Source organism: Cavia porcellus, unplaced genomic scaffold (assembly GCF_034190915.1).
Source record: "Cavia porcellus strain 051 isolate PalLab524CR breed Dunkin Hartley unplaced genomic scaffold, mCavPor4.1 scaffold_13, whole genome shotgun sequence".
Classification (NCBI taxonomy): domain Eukaryota; kingdom Metazoa; phylum Chordata; class Mammalia; order Rodentia; family Caviidae; genus Cavia; species Cavia porcellus.
Genome location: NW_026947496.1, coordinates 5,346,228 through 5,366,472, shown reverse-complemented (window position 1 = coordinate 5,366,472; position 20,245 = coordinate 5,346,228). Strand labels below are relative to the sequence as shown.

The window sequence follows — 20,245 nt, the reverse complement described above, 5'->3', positions numbered from 1 at the left end:
TTGGTCGGCCCTGGTGTTGAGTGGTGCTCTGTGCCATAGGGACAGAGAGAAGGTAATTCAAGTAGCGACTACTATGAAAGCCTGTTCTAGAAAAGCGTGTTTATTTGCGTAACACAAAATATCTGCATTGAAAACCATGACCAAGGCGGGCCTGGTGGCGCACGCCTATAATCCCAGCACTCGGAAGCCTGAGGCAGAAAAACTGCGAATTCAAGGCCAGCGTGAACAGCATAGCGAGACAGTCTCCAAAACAAACAAAGAAAGGAACCATGGCCAATTGTGTCTTTGAGACGTTAGTTGTGTGATATCATTCCTTCCAAGGAATATTTGTCTTTTTTTTTTTAACGCCGCGTTCTGAGTCTTCATTCGTTTTTTTCAGATCAATTACCTGTCCGCGCCTGAACTGCACTGACTTTTCTTAGCTGGCTGTTCAAACAGCAAAGCAAGCAAAAATCGGTGGAAATTAGCAGCGTGAGAGTGTGGGCTTCGCCTCCTACCCTCAACGGAGACCCGGCCCTTGCCCAAGCGCGCTCAGGGTGGTCGCTGAGTCCCTTGAGGAAAGCAAGGAGGTTTGCGTTTCTTTGGCTTGAATTTAGCCCACGCAAATATCTGGTGGCTGAAGGAGAAACCGGGCTGAATGAATGAGCACCCAGCGGGGCCAGGTATTTGGGATCCAGATAGAAAACGTGACCGCTGTGAGCAGGATTTGAACCTGCGCGGGGAGACCCCATTGGATTTCGAGTCCAACGCCTTAACCACTCGGCCATCACAGCTGAGCGGGCCTCCCTCTCCTCGAGGGACTGAAGACCGACCGGAGCAGCTGCCCTGGCGGGAAGAGCAGGGGCTTCCGCGGCCGCCGCGCGCCCTCTGCCGGTCTCCTCGCGACCGGCCCCGGCGGGCTGCCCCTCATCCGCATCTGTTTTTCGCGCTGCGTGCGCCGCTTCCTTCCTCGGCGGAAGTCGGGGCCCCCGGGGGAAGGGGACGGAAACCCCTGATCCCGGCCGCAGTGGTTGGAGGACTGGGCCGGAACCCGAGCCCGCTCCCGCCGAAGCGCCGAGTCGACAAGCTCCCTCGCACGGGGCCACGCAGCTCACCAGCTCTTTACTGTCCTCATCGCAGACATGCAAGGACAGGGCGACAGTGGTCTGGGGTCAGGCTGGGGCTGCAGTGCTCTCCCTGGTCCCCGAGAGTCTGTCCCCACCTCCCTCCTTACTTCCCAGCCCCTGTGAGCCCAGCTCTAGGCTCCTGGACACCCACTCGACGTGCCTGTGGCCTCCCGTTGGGTCAGTCACATTGTCACTTGAATACCTATCTGCGACCTTTGCGGGTCCTCCCCGACCCTTCTGCCTGTCTACCTGCCTGCCTTTCACCTGTCTCGGGCAGTCAACTCCTGCTCTTTTATATTATCCACGCTGCAGGGCCCTTCTCCTGGTTTAGATAACAGGCCTACGCTGAAAGTCGGGGGCAGCTCTAGCCTGATGTCCTCCTTGCCTTCCAGACTGGGGCGCCGGCCCGCTGTCGGAACTCCGGCTTCTCCTCACAGACACCTCAGCTCTTGGAGCTGCGAGCCGACTCCGGTGTCCCCAGGAGTGTGTCCGGCTCACACATTTCAGTTCATGGCAATCTCCCCCCCCTCTCCCCTCCCCTTCCCTCACTCCCCTCCCCTCCCCTCCCCTCCCCTCCTCTCTTCCCTCCTCTGCTTTCCTTCCCTAATACAAGGTATCACCATGTAGTGCAGGCTGGCCTCAAACTAACCACAATCCTCCTGCCTCAGCCTGTGGAGTGCTGGAATGATAGCACGTGATACCACACCCAGCTTTCATGGCAATTTCAATTTTTCATAGATTACAGCCTGTTTTAGTTAATTTTCTCACTGCTGAGACAAAATACCCACACCCAGAATTAAAGGGGGAAAAGTTTCAATCCATAATCGACCAGCTCCAAGGCAGAGTGGCACATGGCAGAGGGCATGGCAGAGGAGGAATGGCCTATGGCATGCTGTGGCACGTATAAAGGCAACAATCAGTCAGCTGTTCCCTTTTGTCCCATCAAGGCTACTTGCCTTTTGGGTGGTGCCCCCAGAACTATGATAATTCTAATCAGTGTATTAATTTAGAAATCACTCACCCCTCATCCCAAAATCACACCCTTTATTCCAGCACCACACACTCTGGATCCAGCCACCTCTGAAATGCCTCTCCCCTACGCCCATGAGCGCATGAGGGTTTGGGGGGACATCTAGATACAGCCATATCAAAGCCACCACATTTAGGTGACTTCTCTAACTTTCCTTTAGCCCCATTCTACATGAGGGAATCCTCTGTTCTGCCTTTAGAATGAATCCAGACCTGAAAAACTCACCAATGAACCTTTGCGTCTAACAGACTTTTGGTGGAGCTCTGCTCAATAATCAGCATCTCCTCCTTTCACTGGGTGAGGCCCGGAGCCCACAGGGCTGTGCCTGAGTGCTCAGCTCCAGTTGTACCTTGAGGCTGGTACCCCGGGCCTCTAGTACTTCCCTAAAGTACTAGGGACCCTCATTGCCTCCGGGTCTTTGCATGGACACCCCCTGTTCGGAATACCCCTGCTTTAATACAGATGGCTCAGTCTGATGCAGAATTCAGAATCAGACCAAAGGGAGATGCAGCACCAGAGGGATTTGAGAAGGCAACTTTATTGAGCTAGTAGGCTGAGGGGAACCTCAGTTCCAAATAAATCATCAGCCCCAAGGAAAGTTTTCCAATCATCCACATGTTCCTTTCCAAGAGGAAGTACAGAAGGTAGATAACATAATAGCCTGCGGCTACTCACAAGTGTCTTTGTCATTACCTGCTAGGCACAATTCAATATAACAGAAGCAGCAGCTAAATGAGGTTTCCATCATACAGCATAGAGAAAGAATCCATCCTTGACTGAGACCGGCAGAGATGTCCTGGCAATGGTCACTCTCTGGGCCTCGGAAGCAGGAGAAACCCTCCTTGCCAGCTGAGCAGCATTTACCTTGCAGTTGGCATCCAGAGCCAGTAAGGCTCAATACTGAGGCTCAGTAAGTTTGTAGATTTCTAACCACGGGAAGAGGGCGTGTCTCCTAACCTGATCCTTGAACAGAGTTAGATATATGCTTCATGCTACAAATATAAGTTTTAAAATTCTTTCTGCATTAGAACAGCTTCCACAGGGCTGGCGATATAGCTCAGTAGCACAGCACCTGCCTGGAAAGTGCAAGGTTCTGAGTTCAATTCCCAGTACAAAAAAGAAAAAAGAAAAGAAAAAGAATCACACACACACAATAGCTTTTACAAGTCCTTTACCTAATATTTTATCAAATATCACCCAGTGAAACAATTATATCTAAAATTAGAAATTCCCCTTATTCCAGCACTTTCTCCATTTTTTTTGTTTTGTTTTTTGTTTTTCTCTTTTTTATTGGAACCAGGGATCGAACTTACAACTGCCTGCTTGAGGCAGGCACTTATGCTGCTGAGCTAAATCCCCAGCCCTGTCTTTCCCCATTTTTGACCTTTCTCCGTATCACTTATAAAAATCTGCACACCAAATGACTCATTGTAGCATTGTCTGTCTCCCCCGTGAGATTTTGTTTTATTGCTAACTTCCTAGTGTTGGGAACCAAAAATTCACCATGGATAATTTTGCATATTTCCCTATGGGGTAAAAAGAAAAATTTGGATTATTGGTACCACCCCTCTGAGATTTCCCATGGGATCTTCTGAGCAGATCGTCTACACCTTCTTTAATCATCACAGGATTGTACTCGGGTCAAGATACTTCACACATAAGATTATCTACACCCTCTGAAATCTATTGGTGGAATATTATATTTGTCTCTGGTTTTTATTTTTCTCGCCGCAGTCTTGAGACTGACTATCGGAACTCTTGGCCAGGTTCCCGATACCAAGGACCCACAAGAGTGGTGAAGGGATGAAACGCCTTAAATATTCATCGAACACGCGAGCAATCACTTTCTTATCTCATTTCGAACGAGGAGATAAGATAGAAAAGACCGAGGAGGTTACTGAGTTACCCAGCTCACAGCATAATAAACGCCGTGGGCAGCATATGTAGGCTGCAGCAGGTCCGTTCGCTCTTACAGGAGCGCCTTGAGGAGGGAGGGTTAAAGGGTTCATTGAGACTGCAGCAGACAGCAGAAGCTACCCGAGCTCCAGTCCGATCCAAGGCTCGCAGGGTGCCAGAGCCTGTGCCCCGACTGACTGCACCACGGGCCCTAAAATGAGGTGCAGTTGAGGATTCTAACCCAGAGATCATGCCAGGCACCCGGGAACCATCAAAAGTTCTCCGCAACACTGTTTCCGCCCGGTTTCGAACCGGGGACCTTTCGCGTGTTAGGCGAACGTGATAACCACTACACTACGGAAACCACCGGTAGCAGGGGTTTCGGACAATAAGCATAAGCTGTGCCCGGTGCCTGGCGTCGCCCTTCCCCTGCCGCGAACCCGCTGAGCCGCCAGGTTGCGGAGAGAGAGGGCCGGCCGCACAGGCGGACGCCGGGTGCCAGCGACCTCGGTCAGGGCGAGACCGCCCGCGCGGCTCCGTGGTCCCTCCGCTGACAACGACAAAGACAAAGCATGCAGGACGTCTGAGTGTTTACCGACGTGGTTGAAGCCAAAGATAAAGAAAAACATTTTAAAAGCATCTGGGGAGAAAAGATTCTACGTTTGGGTTATGCAACATTCAAATTGGGTCATAAATATTAATCCAAAGAGGGCAGAAGGAACAAAGGCGCAGGTGCGTTCTTTCAGGCAGGAACAAAGAACAGGTTCCCTGGCCGGCGCACATCCGATCCTAAATAGCACGTCGCGTGCAAATGTGATGAGCCGTGAAAAGGCAGAGATCTGCAGGCCGGAGAAATCAAATGCAAAGACACGGGGGCCACTTATAACTTGCTCCCCGAGGCCCGCGGAACACAGTGGAGATGGAGAGCGGGGCCAAGAGCACACGCACCGGGAGAGAGCTGGCGAGAAACGCTGATTTATCCAAGAGGAGACGGGGCAAAACCTCAGACCCTAGGTGAAGAGGGACCTCGCATGGTGGTGAAGTGACCAGCTCATCAGAAGACACTCAACTTTATATGAAGAAAGTTTTTTTTTTTAAGTAAGAAATATTAAAAAAAAAATCCACCGTCATGGTTGGTGATTTTAAAGACACCTCTGGCCATCAGATGAACAGCTACAGGAGAAAACAACCAGGAATACAGTAAACGTGACCCGTGGCTATGAACCTCTCACTTTGACCCGGGTAGCATTTATAAGGTGTCTCACCCACATAGTGCAGAATACACACTATTTTCAAGTGCATGTGGAGAACTCACCAAAATAATTAAGTCTTGTTCAATTTTAAAGGATTGCTGTGGTTTGTTGAAATGTTCCCGTCCCCCAAAGACTCAGGCTGGCAAGAAGGCAGATGAGTCTTTGTGATTGGCTCATTGTCTAGTGCTGGGATTGGAGGTCATGGAGGAGAGAAGGAGCAGGCAGGGCCCCCCGTCGTGGAGCCAGCTGAGGATGGACTGAAACCTCCACAAACTGTGAGCTAAATAAACCTTTCCTTGCTTCACTTTGGGCGTCAGGTATTTTGTCTCAACAAGAGAAAAGTAACCAAGACAAGGATTGAAATCATTTTTAAAATATGATTTCTAACCACACAAAGTGGAAGTCGGCGACAAAAAGATAGGTAGAGAATGTATTGGGAAGGATAAACGCCGCACTTCTAAATGAACCCCAAGGCAGTAAAAACGCAGTGAAAACTGGAACGAAGCGAGGTCCTGTATTTCGAGTCAGTCTGGCCTAGTGTTGAGATGGAGCTCCCTGGCTTGCGGACAGGAAGGCATCACAGAGGGTGAAGGACGCTGATGGCCCAGTCCTTCCAAGAGAAGGACGAGGAGAAGCCCTGCGTTTGGGTTGCAGAGAGTCTCAGCCACAAGTTTGTGAGGCTCCGGGGGGCAATATACTTGGCAGAGTCAAGCGTCACCCCAGGTTTCTCACAGAAATGTGGATGCGTTCAGTATGTGGTGTGCCTGCTAGAGGTTCCTGTGTGAAACCCAGGTGAAAACAGAAATACGCGTTTGAGGCTTGGGGGAGACTTCATTTAGACATGGATTTTGGGGGTTATCCGCTCCAGACAGGCCATCAAGAGGCTCTGAGCAATGTAGGAACAATCAAGCCTTTTCCTTTCCAGGTATGGTCTTAACCAGCTGCTGATGGCAGCAGAACCGGAGGTCATGGAGGAGAGAAGGAGCAGGCAGGGCAGGTGGGGCACCCCTAGCCACCAAAGCCCAGCCAGGGCAGTGTGTGGACAGCCCCTGCCACTCAAGGGGTTTCTGGAAAGCGGAGTCGGCGATCACAGATTTCAGGAGAGCCGAACTGGGGTTCAGCATTCACCCTGCACCCACATGGTCTCACTGCCAAACCCCACACACACACCCTGCAGAGCTGTACCGGTTTCAGACATCGAAATCAGCTTGCCCACATTTATCCAGCACCAATGTTGGCAACTGATACTTGGATCAAGGAGAAAGAAGCACACATCTGGCCTCAGGGGACACCAGGCTCACTTTAAATCACGAAAACAAGGGGACCACGGCACAAATCACACTTGGCCCGTGCGGAAGCAGGCACTCTAAATAAACCTAAGTCAGGAAAGAAACAGTGTCTGATTGCAGAGAAGTCTGTTACCAAAGATGCCGCTGTGAAAGTCCAGGGCTCATTTGAAAACTGCTTTGCAGAGTGAAGCATCTTCGTCTTCTAGTACTTCGGAGCTGAGGATGTTTCTGCAGCATATTCGGTTCTCCCAGCGCCCTGCATGGCCCCATTCTCAACACAGGACTGAGCGAGCTGTTGGGCTATTACGGAAAGGAGGAGAAGCTGCTTGGGCGTGACCACCACTCACAGAATTTTGTGCACATCATTTAGATGGTAGAGTGGATGCTGGGCATTCGACACCTACTCTGAAGATGCAGTTTAGAATGTCAAAAGAAACATAAAACAAGAGCTTACAGTACAATACAAGCCATCATTTCTTCCTTAGACTTCCTAGCCTTAAGTCTTTCTTCTCTTTAAATTTTTCTATGCATTGCGCGTTGACCCACAAAGCTATTGATAAGGACACATGTGTCCATGGCAAAGAAAATTAGAAATTTCACCAGCCACTTAATAGTCCATTGTAAAACCTTCAGTAGTTGGTGAGCTAACAGAAAAAACTTCCTCTCAGGCAGGTAGAAAGAACATTAGAAAGCATCTGTTTCTAAAGCTGTGGTATTTCCATCCTTTGTTCTCAAACAGTAAACACTGCCCAGTATGACTTCTTTTTTTTTTTTTTATTTATTTAAGGAGGAAAAAAACCAAACAAACAGAAAAAGGGTACAAGTTATACAGAATTTCAGAAAAAATAAACAGTAGGAAATCACTAGTTAATTACATCTTGTCATCTTAGAAATAGTTGTTGAAGTTACAAAATTAAAGCATATAGAGGGGACTTTCAAACAGTGAGACTGCAAACAGTTTTGTTCAATAATCCAACAAAACTCAGTAATATGGTTATCTATTTTATACACTTAAATATATATGCAGTTATATCTTTTAGAGAACTTTCTCTTCCTTTCTTTTGTACAATGACAATTACACATTTTGGGTTTTATTAGTCCCACAGTTCTTATTACTTTTTTTTTTTGAAGAAAGTAAAACCAAATGTGACATACCAGGACAGAGTCAGTCAAATCAAAAGGATGGATATAATACATAATGTAAAAACAAAATACAAGGTGATCAACAATGGTTACCATAATGCTTCTTGTTATCTTAAAAAGAATTGACTATATCATCAGTTATAATAAAATTGAACAAAACAGTAAAGAATAAGGCCAATAAAACCAAAACATTGGAGACATTAGAGGACTTCAAAAGAAGATAATAGTCAACCAGAATGGGCGTCACAATGGATCTTATTGTCTTCATAGTTCTCTTCAGGACTGACAGCTTGCACCACACCGAGTATAGCAAACAGCAAAAGAGAGCACAGAACCACCGGCCTCCCTCAGGCCCCGCTGGGGTTTGAACCCAGGATCTCCTGTTTACTAGACAGGCGCTTTAACCAGCTAAGCCACGGAGCCTGCCCTGAGGGCCCTCCTGCTTCGGTGCTATTTGAATATGTTTTTCACTCTGTAAGGCGCAGCAGTCTACAAATCTGCGTCACCCGACTTGAAAACAAAAACCGTCCCATCTCCGTGGCTGGCGGACGCTTTCCATGTGCGGGATGGGTGCAGGCGCCGAGCTGAAACGACTGCGCCGCTGGCCCGGCTCTGCGGGATGAGCGACCCCAGCCCCCGTGTCTCTGCCCCCGCGTGAGCACCAGGGTCGCCTGTCCGGGTCGCCGGGGGATCCCAACCAAACCCCAGGCGCGACCGTCCCGAGCCGAGAGGAGTCGCACAGCGGCGGGGAAGGCGGAGGCCCCCGGGACCGTCTCGGATCAGAACCGGCAGGTTCCCCAGGCTGGTCTCCCAGGAGGGGGTCGGAGGGGGAGAGCGGGGCCCAACGGGGTTGACAAAGGGCAGGCGCCCCGCGGCGGTGGCCGGTTAGCTCAGTTGGTTAGAGCGTGGTGCTAATAACGCCAAGGTCGCGGGTTCGATCCCCGTACGGGCCAGGCTTAGGGTCGTTTTGCTCTTGCGCGGTGAGGCATCGTAGGAGGAAAATCCCCTGGGGTCCCCTGCTCCTCTACCCCGCTCGCTGCTGTGCCCACGTCTGGGAGGTTTCTTGAGGTGAAATACTGACTTCTTTGTTTCTGCCCACTGTAAATTATCAAACCACTCACACTTCCATATAGAGACAGTAAGAGTTAAAAGGAATAAAACATGTAAGGACCGTGTGTGTGTGTGTGTGTGTGTGTGTGTGTGTGTGTGTGTGTGTGTGAAGAGGGGGACAACTATTTGGAAGAAAACTAGGGAAAATAAGATAGACAAGTGAAGCTCTCCGGTGGACTTGTTTTGAAACTTGTGTTTCTTTAAATTGTTTCCTTATAAAAAAACAAGCGTGTAGGGCTGATAACCATATTACTAAGTTCTTGTTGGATCGTTGAGCAGAATTGTTTGCAGTGTCATTATTTGATATCACTTTGTATGCTTTAATTTTGTAACTCGAGCAACTATTTTTAAGATGACGGTATGTAACTTATCGACTGGTGATTTCTTACTGTTTATTTTTCTGAAATTCTGCACTGTTTTTACCCTTTTTTTCTTTTTCTTTTTCTCTTTAAATTAAAAAAAAAATCATGTAAGGACCATAAAGATCTCGCTTTGACACCCTCTGCACTTATTCCCATAAGAAAGCTGCGTGTTACTTTACAAACACTTGTCTAAGGTCTTCTGCATAAATGGAACATTTGTGTGACTCAAAAGCAGAAACAAGAAGATACATTGAAAAGTTTCCGCACTGTCTTCGTTCTGTCAGCCACTTTTCTCCAGGTAAGCCCACCCTTAGATTCTCCACGGATCCTACTTGGTTTGCATGTACACATGTGACTATTTATCTTGATTCTTTTTTTCCCCCCTCCAGGAAAGCCAGCTGGTTACTTACTGTTTTGCTCTTGGGGTCTCTCGGGTTCTATTTGAGTATTTGCTGTGGCTGAACACCTGGGCCAATTGCCGGCCAGGCACCAGTAGCTGACATTTTATTAGTCACTCGACTTTGCTCCTGGACATAGTTTCTTCTTGCTTCAGAAGCAGAAAAAAGAGCCACAAAGATTGCCCTGGCATTGGTGCCAAGGAAAGCTGAGAAGCGACACAGTTGTCCAGCAGATGTGGCAGTGGGACCTGTGTGGGCACAGGGTGAACGCTGAACCCCAGTTCGCCTCTCCTAAAATCTGTGCTCGCTGACTCTGCTTCTGGAACCTCCTTGGGGGCAGGGGCTGTCCACATGCTCCTGGGCTGGGAGCTGGGGGTGCCCCACCTGCCCCGCCTGTTCCATCTCTGCTCCCTGACCTCCAACTCTGCTGTCATCCACCTTCCTTCAAGAGAGCTCTGGGCCTTGAAGGTTCCAGGCCTTTGGCCTCCTCTGCCCGTGCTCCTCCCTAGGGTCTTAGGGATTTTAGCCTCCAGGAAGGTGATTTTCTGGGGTCTCTCTGTGCCCTGGTCTCTCTCATCCTGTGGTTGTGTTTTCCACACTTTCTTGCAACCTCTTCACTGAGCTCAAACACAGACCAGTGTTTTCCAGCTTCCTTTACCTCCGTGCACAGTGAGACACTCACTGGATCGCAGACTCGGGTGCAGGCTACAGGAATTGGCCATTGTGCATTTGCAAAGTTGCCCACCTGCAGGGTGCTGCCACCTCCAGGCCGTTAGTTTTGTGATGGAGAAAACTGCTCAGTGGAGGCCTTGACTCTCACAGGACTTCATTCAAAGGCAGCTGTGTGAGCATGGTCCTTCCTGACTGCCCAGTGGCACACAATAGCACCCTTGTGCTTGGCCAGCTGTTCCTGAAAGAACACCAGTCCCGTGAGGACAGGCACCTTCTCTGAGCTCTGCTGAACCCATCGGAGGCAAGCCCTGCATGCCTTGGCTTGTGCCTGCTCAGCAGTGCATGTGGGCTGGATGAGCTGGACAGAGGCCAGGATGAAGCCTCCGTGGGACAGGACCACAGGGAATGATGAGGGGAAAGGTGTGTGCTGAGAGGGTTGACGTAGAAGGAAGAACAAAGTGGAAAGAAGAATTAAAATGTTGATATGACACTCAAAGTAAGGACCAGATTTCCCCCAAGTGAACCACAGCCGTTCTCAGTGACGACAAGGTTGTGAGCTCCTCCAATGATAATAGCTGAGGACCTTGTCATCACTGAGAACGGCTGTGGTTCACTTCCCAGGGAAGGAGTGGACCCCACACTGGAAATCCAGCTCAGAGTCCTCACTCTAAACTACCAGACACCAGGAGTTTCAGACCAGCCCTGGAATACAAGTCCCACCTCTACACCAGCGGTGGGTTACTGTAGCCCACCATCTTGCAAAGCAAGCTTATCAATGTAGCGGGAAACACCACCCTCACAGCTGTCCTCCTGCCCACAGGTCTCCTGCAGGCTAAGACAGCCCTGGGCCTAACTTCCTCATCACCAGCACTGCTGTGGACCCTAGGCTGGAAGGAAATTCTTCCAGTTAAGAACTGTCTAGAAATACCAGGGCAAGAGGTTTTTTCTAAAGTTTTACTGGAAGGATTCCACAGTTCAGTTTTGCTTTTGCAGTTGTGCTGGGTATGTATTTTGACATAAAATCAAAAGGATCGTTCATCTTTTCTTCTTTGCTATTTCTGAATTTGGTTTTTTGCCTTTTCTCTTTTACAGGTACTATATTACAGAAGACTGTCATCAGCAGTATGTGAAACACTGCCGGGCAGCAGTGCATGCATGTGCGTGTGTGCACCCCCAGTGCGTGGCCCACATCCTGGAGGAAAGCACTACCAATGCATCTTGTGCTAGGCGTGCCTTTGAAAAGGGCCCATCATGCTAGAAAAACATAACCTAATGTTGTCTCCTGAACATCCTTACTAAGAGATAATAGGTGACTAATTGCTCCATTTTCATTTATTTATTTATTTTTCAGTCGAAGGCCAAACCAGGGCCCCGCCTGCTGGGGCAAGAGCTGGACTCTGAGCGACATCCCCAGTCTTGACTTAGGAAGGGGCCCTTCTGCTCGTCACAGATGCTGTAACCCAGGCCATGCAGAACAAACCTCCCTCAGGGCGCTGTCCGGGTTCCACACTAGGAAGATCAAGGCCAGCAGCTCGGCCGAGGAGGCCCGGGCCGTCCTGCCCGACGCCGGCGATCCTGTGATGTGGGCTTTTCCGGGAAGCAGGTGCGGCCTGGGAGGCACAGCGCTCTGGGAAGCGGGCGCCTGGCGGCCGAGCAGCCTCTTGGGCCAACAGAAACTCAGGCGGCTCGCCAAAGGCTGAGACTGAAAAAGACACGAAAAGAGAGAAAAACCAAACTTACCGAGAGTGGGGTTCGAACCCACGCGGGCACCAGCCCATTGGATCTTAAGTCCAACGCCTTAACCACTCGGCCATCCCGGTGACGGAAACACTTGCGCAACTCTCTACTGTAGGTGCTGAGCTTCGGGGAAGCGCGACCCCTCCCCCCGCTCCGTATCAAGGGATTGAATTAGAATAGGAAGGGGGAGGGGAAGGGGACAGGAAAACCCTGCGTTCTGAGAGCATTTCCCCGAGCCTCCTCGCTCCTTGCGTTCTAGACAAAGTTTTGTTTTTGATTGCAAAGGAAAAACCTTGGGGTTTAGTTAGCCAAAGTGCCTGTCTAGTAAACAGGAAGCCCTGGCTTCAAGTTCCAGTGAGGACTTCTTAAATTTTTTTTAAATTTTTAAATTAGTGAGGACTTTTCTTTGGCAACTTCTCTGATCCACACCTAAGGAAGCACTTAGACCTCGAGTGGCTCAGGCACTTTGTAGTGATGGAAAATAGCAAAATTAGGATTAGAGATTATTAGCAACCAGCGCTGGAGCTGGGGCCTGGAGTGCTGCTCGGTGGCAGTGTGAGGCCCAGGCTGGGGCGAATTCCCAATGAATTAGCAAGGTCGTTGCGGAAGCCCTCAAGTAGGGCCAAACCGTAATTTCAAAATCTACCAACCTTGCAACGTTTTCTGAGAACTAGCTTTTGCTTTCGATACAGTTCGAAAAGAAAACCCCTCGCTCGGATGACAGTGACATTCCTCTCGCGGAACCCTGAGCTCCAACGGAGCCTGAGGCGGTGCGCGGACCGCAGCAGACACATTTGTGTTCCCTAAAATAGAATGTTTCCGCCCGGTTTCGAACCGGGGACCTTTCGCGTGTGAGGCGAACGTGATAACCACTACACTACGGAAACCACACTTCCCGGGGGCTGTCCGCACCGGCTTGAGTGACCCCGCGGGCGCCCAGAACTCGGCGCCGTCGAGGAGCTGCCGCTGCGGGGCCTGCGATTTCACTTAACTTCTTAAATTCCCTCGGCACCCACGCCTTCTCACTGCGCTGCACCCAGGGGCGTTTCTAAGCCGCTGCCAGGCAGCCTCGGTCTCACACGGGGCCCACAGCAGCCGAGTTTGGGCCGCGCTCTAGGAGCCCCTCCTGCCTGTCCCCACCGTGGTCCGCAGGCCCCCAGCCCACCCTAAAAACCCCGCAGAGCCAGGAACGCAAAGCCTCTTTTTGCTCCGCAGGATGGTTTCCTAGCATCCGTGTTCCCAGCCTGAAATGCGCTGAGCGGACGCAGGGTGCACTCCGCGGAGGGGCAGCGACTTCCCACGCGTGGAGCCCGCCTGGGGTCTACGCCGGCCAGGGTGCCTACCCCAGAACCCACATCTCGTGCGCAGACAGGGGCGGGCGGGGTCTGTTTCGGTGGCTCGCACGCTTGGAATCCTGCAGGGGGCGGAGTAGAAATTACCCAAACGCCGCTCTGGAAAGCAGTGGCACGGGCCGAGCAGCGCGGTCCACTGGTCCTCCAGTGGCGGAACGTTGCTTGTTCCGGACGGTCGGCAGTGGATGGGGACCTTTCGCCTGGTCCTAAGTGAGCGGGCAGAGGCACAGGGAGGGAGGACACGGTGTCTCTCGGGTCGGGGGACCGGGTGCTGCTGAGCAACCTCCAAAGCACAGGACAGATCCCAGAAAGGGAATCGTCCAGTTTACAGAACCAGGGACGCTGAGACTCAGAAACTCGAAAACGCCAGTGGGTCCAATGTGTCGGAACCTCGGAAGGCGGAAACTGACATTTCTGGGTCTCACCTCTGTGACGCGACTTGGGCAAGCTGAAGCAACTTGATGGGAATTCATGTTACTCCCTGACCTCTCCAGCTTTGGAGCTGCCAGCTTGTGGAGCTGGGCATCTGTGATCATCACTTTAACTTGCGTTTTCCTGATGATGAGCACGTGCGCGCTCGCCGTCTGTGTGCCTTCTCTGGTGACCTGTGATGATGTAAAGCCCAGATTTTAATCAGGTTGTTGATGTCTCTGACGTCTCCACACACCTTGAGCAATGGTTCTGACGTAGATGTGCCTTTTGCAGATATTTTCTCTGGCTCACACATTGTCTTTGCCTTCTCTTGATATTACAGAGCTTCTATCCTCTGCCACTGCATCTTGTTTTTAACTTAGAATTTCCGCCTCTGCTATTGGCCATCTGTGCTTTCCTGCCGCCTACATTACCCGTTAGACCTTGGCATCTAAATCTTAGCTGTTTGCAAGTCCTGATCAGATGACTCCAACCTCCTTGCCACCGTTGAGTCCAGTTCTGATGCTTTAAACTATAGTATTTGCACTGTAGTGTGTCCTGCTTTTTCTCCATAGCTGCACATACAGGTGGAATTGCTGTAACCACCTCAGTACAAACGCGGTAAGGTGTGGAGCGGGGTAAAGAAGCACGTTTTACATATTGGATATTTTATTTTGTGAGCAGCACAGGCTCACTCAGAGGCTGGGGTTTCCTCTGGACTGTAGACTGGCTCCCCACTCCAATCTGCCAGTCTTTTTTTGTTTGCTCTGAAACAGGTCTGGCTACCTAGTCCAGACTACCCTTGAACTCACTGTGTAGCACAGGCTGACCTTGAATTCACAGGCTCCTCCTGGCTCAGCCCCAACCCCCCTCCCCCCCAGTGCTGGGATTATAGGCGTGGAGCACCAAACTTTGTCTTATTATCAATTTTACCATTACGTTGTAATACTATTTTGTTTTTCTTCCCCATATAGGAGGCCAATGCTATGTCTTTCTTAAATCTACAGATTGTACTATACATTTTGTTGGGAGCCACAGAAGCTGGACACTGATCTAGGGCATGAACCAGAGGTGACCCTACCAGGAAACAAAGGTGCCCAGGTCAGCCACCTGAAGAAGTTGCTACAGCCCAGAAAAACACCAAGCCCCTGGACAGTCCAAGCAATGAGTTGCTGGGCAGAGGGGCTGAAACTGACATCATTCTTCCTGGTGTATAAATAAACACACTGCATTGGCTGAGCAGCTCCTGTCCTCCCATCAGGAGGAAGAGGACTCCACCTGACCCCAGCTTTGTTTCTTCTTTATTTTTCTCATCCTCTTCCAGTCCTTAATCCCAAGAATCTCAGAAGCCTTTCGGGAATCCTGCCTTTGATTTTGTGAATAGTTGACCTCATCTGGTATTCTTTTAGCAAATGTAATCATTGTACACTAGCAAATAGAGCTTTGTTATATTTGTATTATACCAAAATACCTGTAATAAGGCCTACTGTTCTATATGCGTGTTTCTTTTTCTCTGGGTGACCTAATTGATATGTTAATCAATGCTCTCCTCTGCAAAGAATTGTAAAACCTAACCAAATTGATATGTTGACCATTGTTGCCCTCTACAAATAACAGATGTCGTGCCAGCACAAGCTGACAAAGAATTGTTAATTACTGCTAGACTACTCTATCCTCTGCTAAGGAAAACAAAGTTATTCCTCATTAGCAATTTGGCCCGTACCCCCTTACTTTGTAAACTGTGATACGTACTTAAAGGCGGCAAGTATAGAGAAACAATACACAGCTTTTGCAATCCCCAACTGCACTGTGTCGCTGGGCCCAAGATAAGATAAATGAGCACTGTTTTTTAAAATATGTTTTTGCCTCATTTTTTTGAACTCAAGTTTGGGGGCTCGTTTGTGGATTACAAGATAACCTCAGTGAATAACTAGTGAATCAGTTGTTGAATGGGACATTTGTGGACACACAAAAACTTAGTAGAGATGTATAATGCAGGTAAAACTCCCAGTTGGCACTTTGACACACTTGCACACACCTTGCTGGTCTTCTGGGAAGTGAGTGACACAAACACTGCTTCCTGTATCTCTCTGCACAGCTGCTGGGATGCACAGCCAGCTGCTAAAGTACACATTTTTATCAGAACTTCATGGTAGGGGCATCCTTTACCCACCTGTAATGCCCCTAGGGTTTAAGGACACACTGGTGTATTTCAAAACAGTTGTCTGTCTCCTCACTGCTGAAGTAGACATTTTTCTTTCCTGTTTCCTGTGAGAACCTTGTTGAGCTACTAATGTCAAATTTTCAAAATTGTGGGGCCCAGGAAGTGCATCCTGGAGGTTTTTCCTTTCAGCCTTGTCCAGAGGAGCTGGTGGATTCCAGGCCTTCCTTGGTAGCAGAAAGGATTCTGCTCTGGTAAGCAGTGATTCTCTGCATTTGCTGATCGGTTTCCAGCTGTGGGGCTAGTGAGCTGATGGGCCTGAGAAGGGTTTTTCAGTTTGTTCAGCTTTTAAATTATTTTTAAAGACTAACTAGCTAGCTTCTTACATGCCACAGCAGGCAATTTATGCATTAAAATTTATAATTTTCTCAGCAATAACAGTTTCAGCTGTTAGCTAAAATGTTGGTATGTTATACTTTATTACTTTTAGCTCATGCGATGTTTTATTTCCTTTACAATTTGCCTTTGATCTGTGGATTATTTAGAAGTATGTTGTTGATTTCTCAGCACTTGGAGATAGTCTGGTTTGCGAGTTTGTTACTGACTGCCAGCTTAATTCCATCAGAATTGGGAAAGGCTTTGTTGTTTTACTTCCTTAAAGTTACAGAGAGATTCTGAATGCTCTGCTTTTGGTAAATTTTCCAGAAGGACTTAAAGAGTGTATATTTGCAGGTGTTTAATTTTTGGGTCACCTACATATCCAGTAGTCCAAGTCTTTGGGTTAAGAGTGATTTCAACCAGGCTTGACAGCGCACCTATAATCTCAGCCTTTGGGAGGCTGAAGCAGGAGTATTGCATCAAAATTGAAGCCATGCTGGGTTATGTGGTGAGTTCAAAGTCAGCCTGAACTACAGAGTGAGACCTTGTCTCAAGAAAAATGTTCAAACCTTTTATAGCTTTATACCACTGTATTATTTATGCTTGATCTATGTGTTACTGAGGGAAGTATTTTAAAACTTATAGTCATAAACGTGGATTTCTCTGTATTTAGTTACATGCCTTTTTTTCTCCTTTTTGTTTCTTTGAGATAGAGAATATAGTCCAGGGTGGCCTTGAACTCACTACATAGCCCTACATCAATTCTCCTGCCTCAGCCTCCCGAGTGCTGGGAAGGTTCCATATTAAAAAAATCATTATACCCACAGGTGCTGGACCAAGGGACAGGGCGCAGGGCGTCTCTCCAGGCTCGGGGGTCTGTTGGACCTGAGAGGAAGGTGCAGCCTTGCAGGACCTGTAGCTCAAGCTTGGCTGTCAGATGATTCTGGTGGCTTCGGGCTGCAGAGGTTGCCAGAGTCCAGACATTTGTTGATATTAATTACCAAAGTGAAGCCTCCTGACAGGCAGCGCCTCTGGCGGGGAAGAGGAGGTAGAGGTGGGGAGAGGCGGGAGGAGTAGGGGGGGGGCAGTAAAGGAGGAGGCGGGGGAGGGGCGGGGAGAGGCGGGGGAGGGGCGGGGAGAGGCGGGGGGCGGGGTCTCAGGGTCTCAGGTGTGTGTGGTGCGTGCGGAGTCTGAGCTTTTGCAGCGCAGAACCTTGGCCCTGCCCTTCCCAGCCCAGACCTGCAAACCCAGAGGCTCGGACGGAGGGAGGCCTAAGGCCTGGGACCTGAACCTGTGCATGTCCCTGATCGTGACCGTTGACCTCTGAACCTGACCCTTACCCTGTCCCGGTGCCTAGCCGAGGAGTCCGGGACACCCGTCACGCACCTGCTCAGCTCCTTAGCGCCACGTCCTGTGCTGTGACTCTCGGGAATGGAAACTCGCTTCGCGGAAGGGGAAAAAAGTAAAACACATATCCACCCAGTGTTTCCGCCCGGTTTCGAACCGGGGACCTTTCGCGTGTTAGGCGAACGTGATAACCACTACACTACGGAAACTGCTGGACAGGCGTGCAGCTTTCTTGCCCAACACCCGCACCTCCGCCTCCTCCTCCACTTGGGGCGCCCAGTGACAGCCTAGCGGGTTCAGTAAACCTGCCGGTTCCTCTAGCGCTGTCATATGCGTTTCTCAGGAGCTACTTAGGACTTGAAAACATGGACAGAATTATGTGGAAAACCAACGTTAATATTCATGAGTCTGTAAACTAATTTTGTAACGTATTTGTCGACCTTAGCTATGGTTCCCATTATTTGATACCTTTGTAAATATGGGTTAATTTTCAGATTTACATTTGTTTTAACGTTTAGTTTTGCACAGCATATAACTATAATGATAATTTGTAGCCACCGGCTGCAGCTGTAGATGTTTCTGGGAGAAAGGATGGCGAGAGGATGAGAAAATAAAGAAAAGGGGAAGGCCGGGTCAGGTGCAGCCCCCTCCCCCGAGGGGAGGGAGGAACTGCTCCCCACTGCAGCCCCTATTTCTACACTCAGGAGGAAGGTGTCACTTTCAACCACTTGCCTAGCAGCTTGTCTGCCCGGCTGGCCTTCCTGGAGCTGGAACAGCTTGTTCACCTGGCTTGTGGGCTCTCTGTGTTTCCAGGGCTGGCCTTGCTTTAGCCTCATGCATGTGATCAATCACCAGCTTCAAGAACTCCTTGAAATAATTCAATCAAGAAGGATTCTTACAAAAATAGAGCCTTATACTCCCTATAACATGAGTAAATTAATAAATATGGTTAATCAACATTTTGAAAACATATCAGGAAAACAAAGGTAAAAATTATTTCTAATAACCTCTGAACATAAAAATTATTACAATAGAAGATAGACTGTGGAAAATAGGTTCAAAACATGCAAAATAATTCGATTTTAAGTATATATATATATTTAAATATATAATATTCGATTTTAAATATACATATATATATAAAAAACTAGGGATTAAACCCGGGTCTTTGTACTGAGCCACATCCCCAGTCCTTTAATTTGTTTATTTTGGGACGAGAGTTTTGCTAAGTCATGAATTACCCAGGATGGACTTTGAGATTCTCCTGCTTCAGCCTTGCAGTACTGGAATGACAGGCGCCTCCCAGGTTGTGGTGGTGCAAGCCTATAATCTAGCACTCAAGAAGCTGAGGCAGGAGGATTGCTGCGAATTCAAGGGCAGTCTGGACTATATAGTGAGACCTAAACAGTCAGTTTAGTTATAAAATATTATATATAATGTAATCTGATGCCTCCCCACCGATCACAGGTTAAAAAGCAAGTCTGGCTGGATATCCTCCCTGCAGTCTGAGTCTTGTGGTGTCTGCCTGGCCTCACCCGTCAGTGTCCCCCCAGCATGCAGGGGCAGCCTCTGCATTTCTGGACAGCCTGGCTCCCTGGTGTCCCTGTCCAGCTCGTGGAGGCCCATAGTGACTGGATGAGGGGTCCTGTATGGCTCCTTGTGTGGCTCAGGTCTCTCAATGGTTGCGTGTGACCCTGGTTCTCAGTCACAGAGGATGCAGTGGGGCGCAGGGTGCTGACTGAGCCCAGTGTGGGGCAAAAGTGAGACCCAGTCAGACCACAACCGCGGCTGCTCCTCTCCCACCTTCAGGCTCGGAGCTTGCTTGCTCCGCAGCCCTGTGATCGTCCCTCTTCTTCCTCCAGATTGCAGCCTGAGGGATCATAAAACTCACATGTGCTTTAGGATATTCTGCGAGTCCTGGCTGCCCTGTGCAGCGCTCCATACCAGGGTGTGGCTAGTGTTCCTGCTAGGTGTGGATTTCCTGCCTTCGCTCCTGGAGTCATGACCCTCGCCAGACCCTGCGTCTACCCTGATCAAAGTCTTCCACCAGTTTTCTTGCAATTACTGAGCTGGGAAGCCTGCAGTAGGTGGGAAGGGGAGAGGGCATTTGCCCACGGTCTGTGGCTGCTTTGGTCTCAGCTCTCGGGGAACTGGTCTGGGCTCCTACAGTACAGGACATGTGGGAGCACTGGGGACCAGCTGGACCTATGCCAAGCTGCCGGTGATTGATACTAACAAATGATCATAAGAATAATCTGAATGGAGAGTCTGGCCTAGGCCCGAGCGGCGGTGGGGAGACCCATGGCTGGCTTACCACAGGTTCACCCTTAGGCCAAAGGCCTGGCAACAGGTCTGTGCAATCCTGGTGCCTCCAGGCTAGAGAAACACTGCACTGAGGACTCTGACTCCCCCAGTCCTGCCGGCTGAGTAGTCTCGGTCAGCATTCAGGCCACGAGCAAACAGTGATCTGTTTCATGTGATTTTTTCCAGGACTGCTCTGTTCTTTGAACTCTCAGGCCTTGCCTGTGTCAGCTGTTTGCACCATCACTTCCTGAGCCTCAGCACACCTCCAATCATCCGTGCACCTTGCAAAGGCCAGG

At 49.5% G+C, this 20,245-nt stretch overlaps 7 non-coding genes across 7 annotated transcripts; 1 reads left to right on the top strand and 6 right to left on the bottom strand.

Annotated features, from left to right (window-relative positions):
- Positions 1-691: 691 nt before the first annotated feature.
- Trnas-cga (transfer RNA serine (anticodon CGA)) lies at positions 692-773 on the bottom strand. Its single transcript has one exon. It is a non-coding gene; the product is annotated as a tRNA-Ser (tRNA).
- A 3,550-nt stretch (positions 774-4,323) lies between these two features.
- On the bottom strand, positions 4,324-4,396 carry Trnav-aac (transfer RNA valine (anticodon AAC)). Its single transcript has one exon. It is a non-coding gene; the product is annotated as a tRNA-Val (tRNA).
- A 3,670-nt stretch (positions 4,397-8,066) lies between these two features.
- On the bottom strand, positions 8,067-8,140 carry Trnat-agu (transfer RNA threonine (anticodon AGU)). The gene has a single exon. It is a non-coding gene; the product is annotated as a tRNA-Thr (tRNA).
- Positions 8,141-8,596: 456 nt separating this feature from the next.
- Positions 8,597-8,670, top strand: Trnai-aau (transfer RNA isoleucine (anticodon AAU)). Its single transcript has one exon. It is a non-coding gene; the product is annotated as a tRNA-Ile (tRNA).
- A 3,326-nt stretch (positions 8,671-11,996) lies between these two features.
- Trnal-uaa (transfer RNA leucine (anticodon UAA)) lies at positions 11,997-12,079 on the bottom strand. Its single transcript has one exon. It is a non-coding gene; the product is annotated as a tRNA-Leu (tRNA).
- A 731-nt stretch (positions 12,080-12,810) lies between these two features.
- Positions 12,811-12,883, bottom strand: Trnav-cac (transfer RNA valine (anticodon CAC)). The gene has a single exon. It is a non-coding gene; the product is annotated as a tRNA-Val (tRNA).
- Positions 12,884-17,781: 4,898 nt separating this feature from the next.
- On the bottom strand, positions 17,782-17,854 carry Trnav-aac (transfer RNA valine (anticodon AAC)). Its single transcript has one exon. It is a non-coding gene; the product is annotated as a tRNA-Val (tRNA).
- Between the last annotated feature and the right edge of the window lie 2,391 nt (positions 17,855-20,245).